This window comes from Typopeltis vanoorti, chromosome 10 (genome assembly GCF_054136105.1).
Source record: "Typopeltis vanoorti isolate ZY-2024b chromosome 10, IOZ_Tvanoo_1.0, whole genome shotgun sequence".
Lineage (NCBI taxonomy): Eukaryota > Metazoa > Arthropoda > Arachnida > Uropygi > Thelyphonidae > Typopeltis > Typopeltis vanoorti.
The window spans coordinates 42,117,120-42,136,741 of record NC_143558.1 but is presented as its reverse complement, the minus strand read 5'-3'; the positions used below and the strand labels follow the sequence as shown (position 1 = coordinate 42,136,741).

General features: G+C 35.0%; 1 protein-coding gene across 5 annotated transcripts in view; it reads right to left on the bottom strand.

Moving 5' to 3' along the window:
• LOC150102365 (mitotic checkpoint serine/threonine-protein kinase BUB1 beta-like) overlaps positions 1 to 19,622 on the bottom strand; it is a 386,807-nt gene that overhangs the window by 259,247 nt on the left and 107,938 nt on the right. The window lies entirely within an intron of this gene.

Below are 19,622 nucleotides of genomic sequence, written 5' to 3'. Positions count from 1 at the left end.
CCGAAATACGCAGAAAGCAAAGTTTGTGAACCAACACCAATGTGTGAATTTTTCCATTAAAATATAAAAAAAACAAAAAAGAAATAATAAATAATAAAAGTTAAATACGTTTCTTTTAAAATAAAAAAATCTACTTAGTCTTAAAACATTTTAAATTTGTTTTCATTATTTCACAGCCCCCCTCAACAAAACCTACAGCCCCAAGAGGGGCACGGCCCCCAGTTTGGGAAGCACTGATCTATATGGATCACATTATGAAGGAAAGAGGTATTAAACATGATATCAAAATTGGATATGTTAATGTCAGCTCTTAGCTTTATGCGGACGATGTTATACTTCTACATAAATCTGCTACAAGTCTGCAAGATTCTCTGACTAAATTGAATAACTGTTGTAATAGATATGGTATGAAGGTCAGCAATAAAAAGACAACGACAATGAAAATAGGCAGAATCATTGAAAATGTCAATGTGTTGTGAATGGAGAACCTGTGGAACAAGTAAAACATTTCAGCTACTTAAGCGCGATTTTTAGTGAAGATGGTAAATTAAATATAGAAATAGACAACAGAATCAGCAAAGCTGGTATGGTGGGAAGTCAATTGAATAAATTCATATGGAATAAGAGAGAAATTAGTCAGAACACTAAATTAGCTGTATACAAGACAGTGTTCAAACCAGTTTTAACTTATGGATCTGAGAGCTGGGTCAGAAGTAAAACACTTGACCAAAGACTAGAGACCGCAGATATGAGAGTCCTGAGAAAGAATAAGGACATGAACAGATGGCATCAATGGCAATATCATATTAAAAACACTGATATTAGGAAAGAACTTGATATTGTCAGCATCCAGGAATGCATTAGCAGAGCTGATCTCAGATGGTATGGTCACTTAAACAGAATTTGAGAGGAAAGATTAGCAAAACAAGTGTTCTCTGCCAGGTTGGCAGGAAAACGACTCAGAGGAAGACCAAGATGTAGGTGGATTGATACAGTAAAAAGTGTCTTAGAAGACAGAAATATAAGACCTGATAATATTGGAGTCTTGACATTTAACAGACTGATTTGGAGGAAAATTGTAGATAGGAAGTTAGTAATGATGTTAATTTTTCATGTAGTACTATCATATCCTGTACACCCCTTGAGGGTATATATCAGGAATTTGATGATGTTGACCTATAAAAATTAACAGAAAATTTAAAAACATGATTTTAATTTAGATAAAATATGACTAGTTATGTATTTTGCAAATAGATTAGTAAAAACATTAAAATGATAATTTGCTCATTAAAAAAATAATAGCAGGTTATTAAAAAATGGATGATTAAAACAGAATTGAAGTGCTCACATATCATTGAATGTCACTAAGAAGGGTATAAGACAGTGGTGTTCAATCTTATTTACTACGCGAGTTACTTTTCTATAAAAAGTTATTCGGCGATCTACTCCCTTATATAGATCACGTTCCCCCAACCTGATATCTGATTACGCACATATAAAACTAAAAATAAACAACTAAAAAAAATACACAACTAAAAACTTTATTTGTGTATTTAAAAATTTATTTATCACTTTTAATTATTTTAATACAACAAAAAAAAATATATATATATATATTGGAATAAAATATTTATTTCTCTATTTTGGAAAACCAAAGTTAGAAAAAACAACAGATTCATTACAAACTCACAAGTTACAGGAAATGCTGATCGATTAAAAAAAAAAAAAAAAAAAGTTAATCTGAAATTTGGCATTGTTTCGACCTCGCAATATTTTCATAGTCGAGTTGATATGAAGAAGTGGCCAATTGCAGACAATCATCCAAATGATCATTTGTAATTTGGTTTCTTAATTGATTTTTCATGATGGTCATATTTGAAAAAGCGGAGTCTGACAAATATGTCGATCTGAAACATGACAGAATTTTTTGTGCAATATCAGTTAATGTTGGGAATTTTTCATGTGCATACTTCCAAATGACTTCATTGTTTATTGATTTTAAATGTAAACTATTCTGAATGTTTATTATCTCAAGTTCTACTTCAGCTTGGTTTATATCAAACAGCCCACTAATTTTATTTGAAATTTCTGTGATGTTCGAGTTTTCTTTAAATGGATTATTGATAAAAGATACAATCATTTCAGTTTTATTAAAATCTTTAAATCTTGAATTTATTTCTTCCTCAACTAATTCTATTTCACGAATAAATTCTTTTATATCATAGTGAAGCATTTCTTGATTTTGTTCAAAAATTTTTTAATAAATATGGGAATTGTCTAAATTCGCATCATTTATATTTTTCTTTAATAAAAGTAAGTATTGTTGGAAAGTTTTTATTGAACTTTCCAACAATACTTACTATTGAACATGTCAATTAAATTTTTATCTCTAACTTATAACTCTAAATTTAAATTGCTTAATTTCGTACAGAAATCTACTAAAAATGATAAGTGTAACAACCATCTTTTATCACTCAATTGTGGATAAATATTTCCTTTTCCCCGAAGAAAATTTTTTATATTGTTAATTAATACAAGAAATCTTTCTAAAAATTGACTTCTGCTGAGCCAGCGAACATTATTGTACAACAGAAGTTCCCTATCATCATCTGCCTGTAATTTAAATAACCGGCGTAGCAGGGCTTTTCCTTGAACAGAATTTACAATTTTAAATGTGATATCCAAAACATCTTTTGTGTTTAATCTTTTACTACACAGTACTTGTTGGTGAATAATACAGTGGTATGTTAAATAATCTGAATATTTGTCATCGTTTTTACATAATGAAATTAAGCCTGATTTATTACCTATCATTGCAGGAGCACCATCAGTAGTAATAGACACAAGTTTAAAAAGCAGAAGTTTGTGTTGTTTCACAAATCATCAAATGCTGAAAAAATGTCTTCTCTCCTAGTCCTTCCCAATAATGGTATAATTTTTAAAATTTCTTCTTTACTTGAATAATCCTGAAATACCATGCGAATAAATACCATTAACTGAGCAATATCAGTGAAGTCATTTGATTTATCCAATTGTAATGAAAACACAACACACTGATGAATGTCTGACGTTAACCTGGCCTGTAAACTTTTCTCCGGCAATTGGAACTCTTCCTTTCGGCAATTTGAAACCTTGTCTGAAGCCTAGAAGTAGTCTCTCCCTCTAGCGTGATCTCAAACCAAGAAGCTCCTTTCTGGAAGAGGGAAACTCCTCTCTCAAGCAACGTGGATCCAGGCAGTCTCTCTGACGGCGACTCTGGACCGGGCAGACTCCTCTCTGACAGCAATTCTGGAACCGGGACCCCTTCTACTCGCTTCAGTCCCTTTTTATTAGGCCTCCTCTGAGACCGCGCATGAAGTTTGGCAACCCCAAAGAATCGGTATGAGTCTATCATCTTAAGTTTCAAGTTCGGCACGCCTTTTGTTCTCCTCTGCTTTCTTTTGATTGTAAGTTGCCAGCCATCAGAAAGTTGCTTGAACTCTTTCTGACTGACTTCAGAGATGTTTACACTTAGAGCCTACAAGCCTTTCTCATACATACAAGTTTCAATAACAATCTTTCTCATGCTGCCATGTACAACTTCGGCGACAAAAACATTGCCTTTGTTTTTAACTCTCTAACATATTCTTATTAAAGCAGTATGTACAGTTAGCTTCAAAAGTTATTTACAAAAACATCTAATACAAACTATACCGAGACAAACAAAGTTTTTTTTTTTTTTTTTTTACAATATTCACATGGGACTTAACCTAAGTAAAAAAATCAATGTAATGTGCTTTGGAATATTTAATATTTAAGCTACAATCGAGTTTTTATACTTTGCTTATAATCTTATTCACTTGGCTCGCTGTTTGACTTCCACTGATCCAAATTAATTCATTTACCCAGACTTCTTAAGACAATTACTGATTTGACAATTTTAACGAAAAATAAATAAACAATAGCAATACACTTAAAGCAAATTAATAATAATACAAAATAATGATAAATCAAGGAGGAATACACAAGAGATCGACCAAAAATCGCTCCGCGATCGACGGGTTGAACACCCCTGGTATAAGATGACTGAGCAAAAACAACTTCCTCTCTGCAGTAGTCTTCCTATATAGACCAGATTGCCATCATTTGATTCCTGGTTTTATCTGGTATAATTTTTTAGCCATTTATGTAGTCTTCTTTTCATTCAATATTTGTAACTGGGATTTTTTTTTTTAATGAACTAACTATAATCAGTATAAGTGACAGGCAGACAAAGATGTTATAAAGAATAAGCTAACATGGCTACAATATCTGCAGCCTCCTCATCTAATTTGATCCTGTGTGGTTTGGGATTCAACAAAGGCAACATCCAGATGGAACTTCATTTGACAAGAGATGCTAGTTCCAAAGGAGAGAGAAAATCAGACATGAATGGTATAGACTTCTTTGCTGGTAGAAAACCGATTATTCATGGCAGTGCTTCACATCATAAAAACAAGAGGGACAAAACAATTTAAGTTGCTAATATTTTACAGAATTTCTGACCTACAGCTGTTTTCCTGGGAAGTAAAGCCCTAAAAACCAGATAGTTGTAGAAACAATTCTAGTTGTAACTGAAAGGAACAAATGTTCTATTACTGTACCCTCTGGAGACAAGGTAAAAGGAAAGTAATTCAGTCAAGTCAGGCTGAATTACTTTCTTAACCCGTGGTTTTAGAAAAACCACAGGTTAAGAAAGTTTATCATAACTAATGCAGATTAGAAAAATAGTCTTTCAGACCTACAGTGAACTTCTATTTAATCCCTTGCGATAGATACCACAGTGTGGTTTACAGCCCACACTAGTCATAGTCTAAGGCAAATCAATGCCTTATCAATGTTTAAGGCAAATGTCATCATTTGTTAACATAATGTAAGTCCTCTGGAATAATGTTTTATGCAGGATTAATGTAAATAGTATTATCAACAACGATAGCTCCTAAACTTTTTTTTTTTTTAACTGATTTCAGGGATCTGACCATACTTCTATACACTTCTGAATAAAAGTGATATTTTTCCTAATACAGTTGACTCTCTCACTGTAGCAAACACATAGGGACCACAGGAATAGTTTCCTCCAGTGAATTTCTTTCAGCAAACACTGTACTATAATAGGACTTTTTAGTAGTTTGTTATAAAGCATGACTTTGTCCCAGAGTTGACTCCCACTATAGGGCAAACACTACAGTAGTATTTGTATACTGAGAATCAACTCTAGGAAATTTGTTTGCTAAATATATTATGAGGAAAGCTATCATGCTGGTAGTTGGATCTGATGTTTTGTGTTTTATCCTGAAAAAGAAATGAAATTCTTGTTTTAATCTTTTACCCCCAAGTGTAAGCAAATGTCAAACGTGAAGTATTTTCATAATTAGTCTAATTGCATCCAGGAATGTGTTAGCAGAGCTAATCTCAGGTAGTATGGTCACTTAAACAGAATGGGAGAGGAAAGATTAACAAAACAAGTGTTGTCTACCAGGAAAAAGACCAAGATATAGTTGGAGTCATACAGTAAAAAGTGCCTTAGAAGACAGAAATATATTTGTCTTCTAAAGATCTGATAATGTAGGACTCTTGACAGGTAACAGATTGATTTGAAGGAAAATTGTAGATAGGAAGTTACTAATGACGTAAATTTTTCATATAGTACTATCTTATCCTGTACACCCTTGAGGATACATGTCAGGAATTTGATGATGTCTACTTGTATATAGATGCTGTTGACTATCAGTTGCTTTCATCACATTTCCTTTCAGACACGTATATTGCTACGCATTACTGGAAGAATAACTACTTAGAACAGTTTCAACTTATATCGAGTCTCATCGTTGGAGTCAGACCCAGGAAGATATTTAAGCTGAAAGGTCATACTTTCCACATATAAGAAGTGAAATGGTGTATATCACCATATTAAAATATTCTGGATCAGAGAAAGTCGTAGAATTTTTTTCCTATTTGGTCATGTAGTATATTATACTTGAAAGAAATTATATTCTATTTTAATCATTACCCAAGTACAAGCAAACAAAGTTTGCACATGACGTGACTTCACGACTAGCCTACTTATACATAGTTGAAGATATTTCAGGTGAAACTCTTTGCTTACACTTGGGTAACATTAAAATTAGAACAATTTCTTTCCAAGTATGATATACTTTATAATCAAGTGAAAAACATGTTTTCTTTTTTACTCTAGGAATCAGGTGATGTTCCACAGCTTTCTAGTGATGACTGTAATGTAGGACCTTGAAACTGAGGATGCAAAAATTCAAACTCATGAATAATTCAGGCCCATGCTCAAAGGAAGAGTTCAGTTCCAGAGTCCAACACCCACCTACACATGGACAATACAACCCAAGGATTGCACTCTGAAGTGGGATGCCAGAGTGATGTATATATACTGGCATCACATTAAGCACTGAACTCTATCCCATGACTATGGGAATACTTACTGCAACACCATTCACTCCTGCAGGCAAGCCAACTTACCTAACTAGTCCCAGCTAAGCCATCCAGAAACAGAGGACAAAGAAGGTAATGTACACCATGATCTTCCCCTCCACACACACACACACATATGCACTTTGCAGATGTTCAGGTCTAACAAAATTGTAGGGTGTTGAACTTAATGATCTGGAGAATAGGAAGCAAAACAGAATCACCAGTACAGCAAAGAATACAAGAAGAAAAATACAGAAAAAAAGAGGAAGTTTGTGAAAATGACAAAGACCACCAGCACAAATAGGTGGCCCTACACTTGGAAGGTCTGAAGAACTGCTAATTGCATCAATTCAACTGAGTATTGGCCTCCTTCAGGTTCTTTAAATTCCTGACCGCATTTTTTTTTTGTCAACCATTCCTTGCTCATTCTGTTTAATGAATCATTAAGTTTTTCTCATGCTTGAATGCTAACAAAGTCTAGTTACTTTCTAATACAATTCTGTCAATAACATTTCACTCACCTGATATAACTATTATATCTTTCTCATACAGGCTTTGATCAAATGATAATTCTAACCCAAATCTTAGAACCACAAATTAAAATTAGTTTAAATGCTGCCTAGAATATTAACAGTACTAATTTGACTCATTTTTTTCTTATTCCATATAAATTTATTTGACTGGCCCCACAACATACTAGCTCTTATTAACCTGTACTCTATTTCCCTATTTAAATTTCCTAATTTTAATTAAGGGGATGCTTATGGGGCAAAGCTGTATAACTGAGAGGAGACATGCACATGGCCTTTAAAGGAATGCAGAGAACCGACCAGGGCTTCTTACCTAACAGCCAATCCTCATCTTCTCATAGTGCACCCTGTTAGGTATCTGCCTGGATACAGAACGAATGAAGATGGCCTGGCAATTTGGGATTTAGTCGACCAAATTGTATTCTTATTGACTTAAACCACAATATAAAATTAGTACAACATAACAAGGCTCCCATGTTTTCACCAGGGAACCAGGGCAAACAGCGAAATGTCAGCTACTGAAACAAATCCTGAAACACACCCGTAACTCAACACCAGAGTTTAAGATCTGTACTATCACCATAAGAAGCCTGAATGGCAAAGAAATGGAACTAGCTGAGGAATTGCATAAATACCAGATCGACATAATAGAGGTGAATGAAACAGAAAAGGCAAAAACTGGTGAGATCTTTCTGAGCAATAAAATGTTTCTAAGCAATACAAAATGTTATATTCAAGCAATGACAATCAAGGAAAAGAAGGAGTAGCCATGGTATTCAACAATAAATATGAAGCTAATCTTCTTGAAGAATGGCAGGTCATATCAAGTAGCAATGTGGGCAAATATCAGAATGGGGAACTGGACAATGAGACTTATTTGTGCATATGGTCCCACAGAAGTTTCTAAGGTAGAAGTGGAGGAATTAGTACAGGCTTTACAGAAAGCAACTGACACAACAATGAAAGATGAAATGGTTCTTGTTGGGAATCTAAACAGCAGAGTACGAAACGATTGTCAGACATCCAAAAATATTTTGGGAAAATTTGGAGAAAAGAGCAGAGTTAATAATAATGGCAAATACCTGTTCGATTTCTGCTCAGGACATGAACTGGTTATTACTAATACAATGTTCCAACATAAAAATGTGCAAAAATTCACATGGAGAGAAGAGGCTAGGAATAAGAAAAGTCTCATTGACTATGTTATTGTTGATAGTGATGTTTCTCTTTGGTGCAGGGCACCAGAGTGTACAGAGGATTTCAAATTGGAAGTGATCACCATTTAGTCTTGAGCATGATAAAATGGAATTTCATATTAAAAAGAAGAACATGTAAGAAAGTTTTAAAGCGAATAAAAGAAGAGCATCTCTCAGATGTGAACTGTAGACTAAAATACACAAACATTACAAAAAGAAGAAAAGAAAAAGTGTGAGAATAGTAACCAAATCTTGAAGATTCGATGGCAATCCCTGAAGAAAACATTGACGGATTCAGCCATAGAGGCATGTGGTGAGGTTGTCTGCAAGGATAGACAAATCAGGACTCCATGGTAGACATGGAAAGCTAAAGAGGCAGTGAAGGAAAAGAAGAAAGCATATCAAAAGTTCCTGGCAAATAAGTCAGCTTGTGCTCTTAAAGAATACAGAGATAAATGTAAGAAAGCTAAACACTGTAAAATTTTCTCAACAAGTCATTGGAAGACTGGTAAAAACATAGAAAATAAATATCAAGAAGTTGGCAAGATATTCTGGAGGTTGTTGAAGAAGCTTAGAAATGGAGGAAACAGTGCTGTAAAAGGAATTAGAGATGATAAAGGGGACAAGAAAACTGGAGAAAAAGATATGCTTCATGGAGTAATTATTTTGAAAAATTGCTACATGAAACAAACAGTGACAGCACAGTGGGCAAGCATGAAATCAGGAATACATATCCATACTTGATGTAGAAAAAGCTATCAAAAGCTTGAAATGGGGGAGACAGCTGGGGTACAGGATATTCGACCAGAAATCCTCAAGTATGGAGGTATAAAAATCTTACAGTGGCTGCACTGCATAGTTCAGAAGGCCTAGAGAGAGGGACAAATTCCACATGATTGGAGTACAGCTTTCATAGTACTCATATATAAAAAGGGAAATAAAACTGAATGTGAAAATTACAGAGGTATTACTCTACTGAGTGTTCCTGGTAAGATTTATGCAATTATACTAGAGAAATGGTTGAGAAGGATTGTGGAAGGGAAGCTTGGTGAACAAGCTGGATTCAGGCCAAATAGAGGCTGTCAGGATCAGATTTTCACTTTACCACAAATTGTTGAGAAATCATGGAAATATAACAAAGATCTGTATTTAAGTTTTGTAGATCTGGAAAAGCCATATGACAAGATGATAAGAGAGGCTATTCAAAATGCTACTTATATGGTGTTAATGGGGTATTATATCAAGCAATACTTAGTGTTTATTTGAGTTGTAAGTCAGCAGTTAAAATTGAAGTGCAGGAAGATGGTTTAATGTTAAATCTGGTGTCAGACAAGGATGCACATTATCCCCTCTCTTATTCATTATCAATATGGATCATATTATGAAGGAAAGCGGTATTGAACCTGATATCAAAAGTGGAGAAGTTAATCTCAGCTCTTTGCATTATGCTTCTAAATAAATCCAGTACAAGCCTGCAAGATTCCATGACTAAATTGAATAACTGTTGTAATACATTTATTATGAAAATCAGCAATAGCAAGACAAAGACAATGAGAATAGGCAGAAGCATTGAAAATATCAACTGCATTGTGAATGGAGAATCTATGGGACAAGAAAAACACTTCAGCTATTCAGGCATGATTTTTAATGAAGATGGTAAATTAAATATGGAAATAGACAACAGAATCAACGAAGCTGGTATTGTAGGAAATCAACTGAATAAATTTATATGGAATAGGAGAGAAATTAGTCAAAACACTAAATTAGCTGTATACAAGACAGTGTTCAAACCAATTTTATTATTATCTAAGAGATCTCCAGGGAGTCAAGGACTCATTGAGGGAGGCCATAAATCACCCAAATCAGATATCATACCTTCCCTTAAATTCATTCACATTAGATGCATTACTACCCCTAAGGGCAAATTATTCCACTCACTCAGTCACTGCTCTCTGGGAGAGAAACCTAGCTCTTACCCCTTTTCTTGACAGCAAATAAATTTAACTTCCATGGATGCCTCCATGTTTTCTCCCCACCTTCCACATAACAAAAAATTTCATCAGTTGATATCGTATAACACCCATTCAAAGTTTATAGACCTTTATCATGTTAACCAGTCTGCAATCTACATACTCGCAATCTATCCTCATAATCTAAATCCCATAATCCAGATATAATCTTTGCAACTCTTCTTTGCACCTTTCCACAGCTTCTTTATCCCCTTGGAATCCAGGAGACCAAATCTGCACACAATAATCCAGGTGTGGTCTTATCTTTTGCCTTATAAAGAGGCAAAATGACTTCCTTATCCCTACGTGTCAAGGTTCGCTTCACCATCGCAATTATCCTCTGAGTTGTATTTGCAACTTTTGCTATGTGACCTTTGAACTATAAATTCCTATCCACCAATAAACACCAAGATCCCTTACCTCTTCAATTTCTTGTAGCATAACTCCGCTAATATAATATGCTGCTGGAATTTGATCATGCTGAGGTGCATAACTTTACACTTACTAACATTAAATTGATAGCCATTTTTGTTTGCCTAAATTTCAATTCTATTTAAATCATTTTGTAATTGCTGAATATCAGTAGCATCCCTGATTGCCCATCTTCGCATCATCAGCAAACAACTGCACATCTGATGGTAGACCCTTTCTGATGTCATTAATGTGAAGAATGAACAGCAATGGACCAAGGACTGAACCCTGAGGTACACACCACTGGTCACCTTAAATCTGGCAGATTCACACCCACTGTATACCACTTTTTCATATCTGTCCGTCAACCATCCAAGTCAAGAGTTTATATTGCAATCCCATATTATCCAGTATATGCAACAGCTTTTCATGTGGTATCCTATCAAATGTCTTAGAAAAATCCAACATTATCATAGTGTATCCATTCCCTTTATCCAACTCGGCTGTAACATTGTTATAAAATATGATCAAATTGCTTAAACATGACCTTCCTTTAGTAAACCAATGCTGTTCCTTGCAGAGTATAGCATTTTTGTCTACCCATTTCTGTATGCGAGTTCTTACCAACTTCTCTAAAATCCTCACTACCACACTACTGATAGGTCGGTAGTTAGATATCAGTTTTTGCAAAACCGTTGTACAATTGAACTATCATACATTCCTTCCATTTCTGTGGTATCATTCCTGAGCTGAGACTCAAGTTATACAAACATGTGAAAGACATAGCCAATTCAGCTGAACATTCCTTTAGCAAATGGGCTGATATTCCATCTCTCCCTATAGACAAATTCTTATCTGGGTTATGCAACAACTCTTCAACCTCATTTTCATGAATCTAACTCTTCATCCAATGAACCCTGAGGTACACCACTGGTCACCTTAAATCTGGCAGATTCACACCCACTGTATACCACTTTTTCATATCTGTCTGTCAACCATCCCCTGATCCAAGTCCAGGATTTATATTCCAATCTCATATTATCCAGTTTATGCAACAGCTTATCGTGTGGTATCCTATCAAATGCCTTAGAAAAATCCAACATTATCATAGTGTATTCATTCCCTTTATCCAACTCGACTGTAACATTGTTATAAAATATGATCAAATTGCTAAAACATGACCTTCCTTCAGTAAACCCATGCTGTTCCTTTCAGAGTATAGCATTTTTGTCTACCTATTTCTGTATGTGAGTTCTTACCAATTTCTCTAAAATCTTCACTACCATATTACTGATAGGTCGGTAGCTAGACACAACAGTTTTTGCAACACCCTTGTATAATGGAACTATCATACACAATATATCATATCCTGTGGTATCATTCCTGAGTTGAGACTCAAGTTATACAAACATGTGAAAGGTGTAGCCAATTTGGCTGAACATTCCTTTAGCAAACGGGCTGGTATTCCATCTGTCCCTATAGACAAATTCTTATCTGGGTTATGCAACAGCTCTTCAATCTCATTTCCATGAATCTCTAACTCTTCATCCAATGTAGCACTGTGCACCAAGTTACATACACCTAGTTGATATATCTTACCAAAGTGAGCACTCATTAACTGAACGATCTCATTAGCTTCTGACACTTGAATACCATCTGCAGTCAATAAAGTTATTCTTTCACATTCATTCTTTCTTCTGTTTGTGGCATAATGATAAAATTCTTTTGGATTGCCTTTAGCTTGCATGGCAATCCAAAAGCATTCCAACTCCAATTTAGCTTTCAGCACAATACTAGTAACTTTTCTGGCTTGAGCTTTATATATTTCATAACTCCTCTTACTGTAATTCTCAAGGTATTATTTCCACATCATCTTCTTGTGGATCACTTGTTTAATACGGCTGCACATCCATTTTACTCCCAACCTATTTATTCTTCGAACACTAGATCTAATACCACCCCATTTAAGCACTTTTTCAAAGATCTCCATGCATTGCTGACATTATTCCCATGGAACCAAAGATAGTATTCTCCTAAGATGATCATAATTTCCAACTTTGCAGTTCAGCATGTAACCTGTTTTAATAGGAGTATCAACACTATTAGATACTTCCCAAGAAAGTACAGCATGATCACTGGCACCAATTGGTGGTAAAAGAGCCATATTCTTGACAAATACCCCTTTTGATGCTATGAGCAAATCCAACACTCTTTGACCTCGAATTCCTTCTTTCACATGCTGCTTGAGAAAGTTGTCTCGCAACAATTCAATAAATTCCTCTTCTTTCTTATCATGAGATTTCTCTTCTACTCAATCAGTGTTTGGAAAATTAAAGTCACCCATAATGATCATTTGTTTGGTAGTATCCATAAGGCTAAATCGGCAATGCATTTCTTCGTCCCCTGCAGCTGAGCCGCCAGGTCTGTAGCAACACTCCACCATATATTTCATTCTGTTAACCTCCACTTCACACCAAATAGCCTCAAAGTAACTGCTACGTAAGACATTGTTACCATCATTGTTTTCTTGTGTTTCTACCCTAACTGGACTTTAGTCATCTGATATCATTAGAAGCACTCGTCCTCCTCTAATATCTCTTTTGTCATTCCTAAAAATAGTATACCCATTACACTCGATCCCACTTACCATATCTGATTCTGATAGCCAGGTTTTACTAATGCCAATCTTAGGTCACATCGTATTCAATAAAGCAACAAACTCAATCCCTTTTTTTTTTCTAATGCTCCTGGCATTTGTGTATAGACATAATAAATTACCACCTAGCCTACTCTTATAATTAGATATGAAAGCTATTTGGTCTTGTTCTAGAATTTTCTCTTTTCCCTCCCAAGACATACTTAAAGGTCCGAACCCAAAGCATATTTTTCCACCCCTTTGCCACATACATAACCATGTTCAAAGACATTTATATCTATATCACGTTTGCATACCATAGCTGAACTTTCACACACATTTTTCCCCATTCCTCCCTTGATGATCTTTTCTCCTGACTCTCTGAATTAGGTCTCATACCAAGAAGTAATTTCTCCAGGCTTCTGATGCCAAATGAATTCAAGTGCAGGTCATCCTCTTATACAAGTCTTTTCTGCTGTCAAACACACCTCACACATTGAAAAACTTGCATCTGTTAAAATATGTAGTTATTTTAAATATATTATCAAATCTTCAAATATATCTTGCCTTCTGCGCCTTTGTAAAAACTATAGTTATCTCGTTTAAACCTTTCTTCTTAACCTTTACTATACTTCTGACTTATGGCCGCAAATAATAAAGCTCACGTGTGCAAAACTTACAGAACAAAGAAATCGCCTGGCTGGAGCCAATCTCTTTGTCTGACCTACTGGTGTTTATTCTCAACTGAATTTGGAAAATTTATTTAGTTTCCAGCTGTGCCACCAAATTCGTGGGTGGGAGTTGAATCGCCCTCTGAAAAATAACACACAGTAACCCACACGGAACTTTTCTCTCTTAATTCTAAGTAAATCTAGCAACTTAAAATTTCTGTTATGCAGTCATGACAATATCTACCTTAAGGCAATAATCAGTAGTGCACTGGAAATAGAAATCAGGCAAGTTATTTAAACAAGAAAACAATTTATTTAACATCAATGAAATGTACAATGGGTCAATTTTAAGTATTAAGTAAATTAGCTTCTATGCTTCAAATCACAACTAATGACTACGTTTACAGTTTAGTTCATCATAATCAATTCTAGTCAGACCATGTGTCTATAATTTTCTCTTGTTAAACTTGATAATACTCAGATCAATTTTTACATAACGTTCTTCGGGTTTAGGCAATAGCTATAAGATTAAACACACGATGTTTCACCTTAAATTTTAGCCAGACCTTTTCTCACATAGAACAAAATACTTCAAATAGAAGTCCTCAAATTCAAGTCCTCAAGTATCACTATAAAACAAGACCTTAAATCACCGTCACAATCTTCTTATTTCTAGCTAAACAAAGGAAAGATCTTACTTTGAACAGATGTCTGGTCTTTTCTGAATGATCCCTGAAATCACTTCCTTCTATTACCATCCGACTTTAGTACTGCACTTGGATATCACCTCTGGGATTTCGTGAGATCTCCTCTTAATATCGGTGAACATCTGGATCTTGGCAGCATGAAAACTCGGCATTTAATTTCTTCTAAAACAGCTTATCTTAGTCTTGTCGGTCACTCGGCAATTTTCTATCTGGAATGCAGGTCTCCGATGGTGATTATAAATTATTTCCCACAATGTTAGTAAAACACTGCTGCCGTAGCGTACATCGTAACTTTTGAGGTCATCGTCACATAACCTCAAAAGTTCTCACTGACCTGGAAACGGGATCGGATGAACTCTTAACTCCATGAACTGCCCTGCCAGGAACCAAACTGAATTGCTGCACTGAACTCCTTTTCTCGCCATCGCAATCCGCTATTTATCTGGCTCTGATGACCTTGGGGTTCGCTTACGTCATCGCCCCTTGGTACTTAGGTGGTCTGTACCTGCCACCCTACTTGGTCGTTACGTTCAGACGCAACGACCCCCGCGCACTGTTGACCTTCGAGGTTGCAGTTGCCCCAGGTCATTTGTTAATACCTTAATCCATCTGGAATTACTTGTGAATATTGAGGTGACAATATTCAGTAATATACAAAAAATATTATTTCCAAATTAAAAATTTCTCTATTTACCCACAAGCATTTTTAGTGAATTTTGCTTACCAGTAAAATCGATATACAAGAGGTTTTTGTAAAGATCCTTGAATACACGATTTTACACATCCAAATCTCCTACCACAGACTGCATGTGAAATCATTTGCTATCATCGCCCTCCTCCTTAACTCAGTACTGTCATATCTGGGTAGTAATCCAACAATTTTTACTCTCTCTCATTTCTTTTTTTGCTTCTTCCAAAAGACATTTCATATCTTCTCTCATACTATATTTGTCACTAATTAAATTATTTGTACCTACCAGAATTACCATCTCTTTTACTTTTCTTTTTTGGTTTTCAGTTATGTTTGTCATATTTTTAATTTTCACTCCCGAGAAACTAAGTGGTGACTCCCTCAGCAAGTGCAAATTTTAAAATTGAGTCATATCATATGATCTCTTTTTCTTAGATTTTAACTTATGGATCTGAGAAGTATTTTAGAAATAAAACACTGATATGAGTCCTGAAAAAGATTAAGGGTGTGAACAGATGGCATCAATGGCAATGTCATATTAAAAACAAGGATATTAGGAAAGAATTTGACATTGTTAATATCCAGGAATGTGTTAGCAGAGCTAATCTCAGATGGTATGGTCACTTAAACAGAATGGGAGAGGAAAGATTAGCAAAACAAGTGTTCTCTGCCAGGTTGGCAGGAAAAAGACCCAGAGGAAGACCAAGGTATAGGTAGATCGATATAGTAAAAAGTGCCTTAGAAGATAGAAATATAAGATCTGACAATGTTGGCCTTGACAGATATATCGATTTAGAGGAAAATTGTAGATAGGAAGTTAGTAATGATGTAAGTTTTTCATGTAGTACTATCATATCCTGTACATCCCTTGAGGGTACATGTCAGAAATTTGATGATGATGAATTTTACTTAAACTATCGAAACTGAAATATCATAATTGCTTTGTAGATTTTCCATTGAGAATGTGCAGTTGATGTTTTCATGTTCTGCATATTTTCATACTTAATGCTGTTTCGCATAACAAATTATTTGTTACAGCACTTACTCAATTTAGTTCAGTCATGATGATTTGCAGATTTCTTTAGGAAATAAATCTTCTGCATAAAATAGTGCTGCATTTAACATCTTCAATTTTCATATCAGGTTACTGCTTCCCTTTATAAATGATGATTAGCAAAAAATGTATGAGACAGATATAAGAGTTGAGATTTAAGGGAAGTGAAAAGTCATTGACAATCATATTAGAACATTGATTGTACCCTCTTCGGTATAGACGTTGCTCTATTTAATGTTCCATCTACACCATAATTGTAGGATTTTGAACATCTCTCTTGGTACCATATCATACTACCTTTTCCAGATCTGCTGAAATTAAATGCAATTATCCTTGTTAAAACAATTTCTTAATTATGTTTTATAGTAAAAATCTGGTCTTGAAAACTAATTTAGGCTGAATGCAGATGCTGTTACCCAAAATATCTTCAATTTTCTTTAGCATTTTTTCACTGTTTGCACAAATATAATCTCAAGCATCAGCAGTAAAATTCCTCTGCAAATCTCACATTGCTTTATTCAATCATCTAGAATTCCACCTTTTGATTTATGCAAGTATAGTTGAGAAACAGCTAAAAAAAACTTGTAGAAGAGAAGTTTGGTGAAGAACAAGCCAGATTCAGGTCAAAAAGGTTGTCAGGATCAGATTTTCTCTTTAAGACAAATAGTTGAAAAAATCATGGGAATATAACAAAGATCTGTATTTAAGTTTTGTAGATCTGGAAAAAGCATATGACAAGGTGCCAAGAGAAAAAGCTATTCAAAACACTACAGTTGTATGGTATTAATGGGGCATTATATCAAGCAATACTTAGTCTTTATTTGAGTTTTAAATCAGCAGTTAGAATTGAAGTACAGGAAAATGGTTTAATGTTAAATCAAGTGTGAAACAAGGGTGAGCATTATCTCCACTGTTATGTGTATGGATCACATTATGAAGGAAAGTTGTATTAAACCTGATATCAAAATTGGTGATATTAATCTTAGCTCTTTACTTTATGCAGATGCTATACTTCTGAATAAATCCAGCACAAGATTCCCTGACTAGACTAAATAAAATAACGTTGCAATAAATTTGGCATGAAAATCAGCAATAAAAAGACAATGACAATAAAAATAGGCAGAAACATTGAAAACATAAACTGTATCCTATTGTGAATGGTGAACCTCCTTACTTACAATACAGCCCATATATTTAAGTAGTGAAAACCTGAGGAGTCTATATATTTCTCTTTTGTAAGTGCATTTTAATTCCTAATATATGACAGCACTGTTTCAACTCCATTAGTTTTATTCAGACAGGTATTAACACAACACTCCATGTAGAAAACTTAAGATTGCAAAATTTATTAATATTTATAAATCTTTGTTTAAATGGTAATACAGTGGTACCTCGACTTAATTTGTTCCTGACCGCGGTTCGTATCTCAAAACCCAATTTTCCATTATATCTTATGGGAAATCAATTAATCAGTTCCCAGATTAAAAAAATAAAAATAAAAAACTATTCTCAACTAAATGAAGAAAATGCAAAGAAATGGAGAAAGAGTGAGAAGGAGCGAGAAGGAGCAATTTTACACTATAAATATGCATTTTGTGTACCATTATATATTAATTTTTTATTTATGAAATCTTTGGTTTTACATGATTAGTATGAAAATTGTCTTCCATTTTAAATTCTAAAAAAAAATTTTCTTGTGGCTCAGGAGTTTGATTTGTTGTCAGTTGCTTCTTTTTGTCTCTTAGATGAAGAGAGGTTTAAAAAACCTATCCAACGTTGACTGAATCTGTCGTTTTCTTAACACCCTTCTAAAGTGATTAATGACATTGTCATTGAAGATATTGGTGGCTCAAGAAACAACACCTTGATTTAAATGCCACTTGTTAACCAATTCTTGCAATTCGCCCCAGTACTGCAAGGTTTCTTTTACCTCACTTGTTGGAAATGCTCCTTGTTTGTTGCTGTCTTCATCTTCTGAAGACATTTGCTTTTCCTTCTCATCCCTTTCTTTTTCCTGCTCTCTTCTTAACTCCTGTAGCTCTTCAGTGTTCAGCTCAACGTTGTGCTCCTCTATCAGCTCCTCTACGTCTGCTTCATCAACTTCCAAATGCATGGTCTTGCCCAGGGAGACAACTGCATCCATAATGTCAATTTCGCTTTCAGGTCCTTCCAATGCAGTTCCTCGGACACAGTCGGGCCATAACTGTTACCAGGCTGATTTTAGAGTTCTCACAGAAACATCTTCCCATGCCTGACTAATAAGACACAAACAATGAAGAATATTGAAGTGATTCTTCAAGAATTCTCTGAGGGTTAATTCTGTGTCGGTGATAACTTCGAAGCATCTTTGAAAAAGATGCTTTGGTATAAAAGCTTTTTGAAGTTGGAAATAACATATTGATCCATTGGTTGTAGGAGTGGTGTGGTATTAGGAGGCAAGAACTTAATTTTGATGAATTTAAACTCTTCATCCAAATCTTCTTCCAACAGTGGTGGATATGCTGAAGCAATGTCCATTATAAGAACTTTCTCAGGCAGACCCTTTTCTTGTAGATACTGTTTCACTGTGGGAGCAAAGACCTCTGTCATCCACTCACAGAAGAATTACCTGGTTACCCAGCTCTGCTGTTACCTCTCCACATAATGCTGAGTTTGTGCCTGTTAACTTTCTGCTTTTTAGAGACGCTAGGATTTTCAGAGGGTAAACCAACAGAGGTTTTATCTTCAGGTTACCACTGGCATTGGCACAAAAAAGCAAAGTTAATCTGTCTTTCATTGGCTTGTGTACTGGCAATGCCATTTCCTCCTTAGTGATGACCTTTCTCTTAGGCATTTTCTTCCAGAAAATGCCCTAAAAAATTTTTTTTTAAAAATCCATCGCAGTTGAAAACTTGTTCTGGTCTGTAACCTTCTGAATCCATCAGTTTCTGAAATTCCTTCATGAACCTTTCAGCAGATTCTTTGTCAGCACTAGCACCTTCTCCATGTCTAACAACACGATGGATACGGTTCTATTCTTGAATTTCTCAAACCATCCTTTGCTAGCTTTAAACTCTTCGCTGATGTCTTTGCTACTGCTAGTGGATGGCAAGTTCTGCGAAAGATCTTTGTAAATAGCTTAGCTTGTAAACAGATCATGTTTTGAGATACACTATCTCCTTTCAGTTGCATGTCATTAATCCAGATGAGTAGTAAAGTTTCCATTTCTTCCATAACTATTTCTTCGAGATGACATGATAGATACTCCTTTTGCCACATC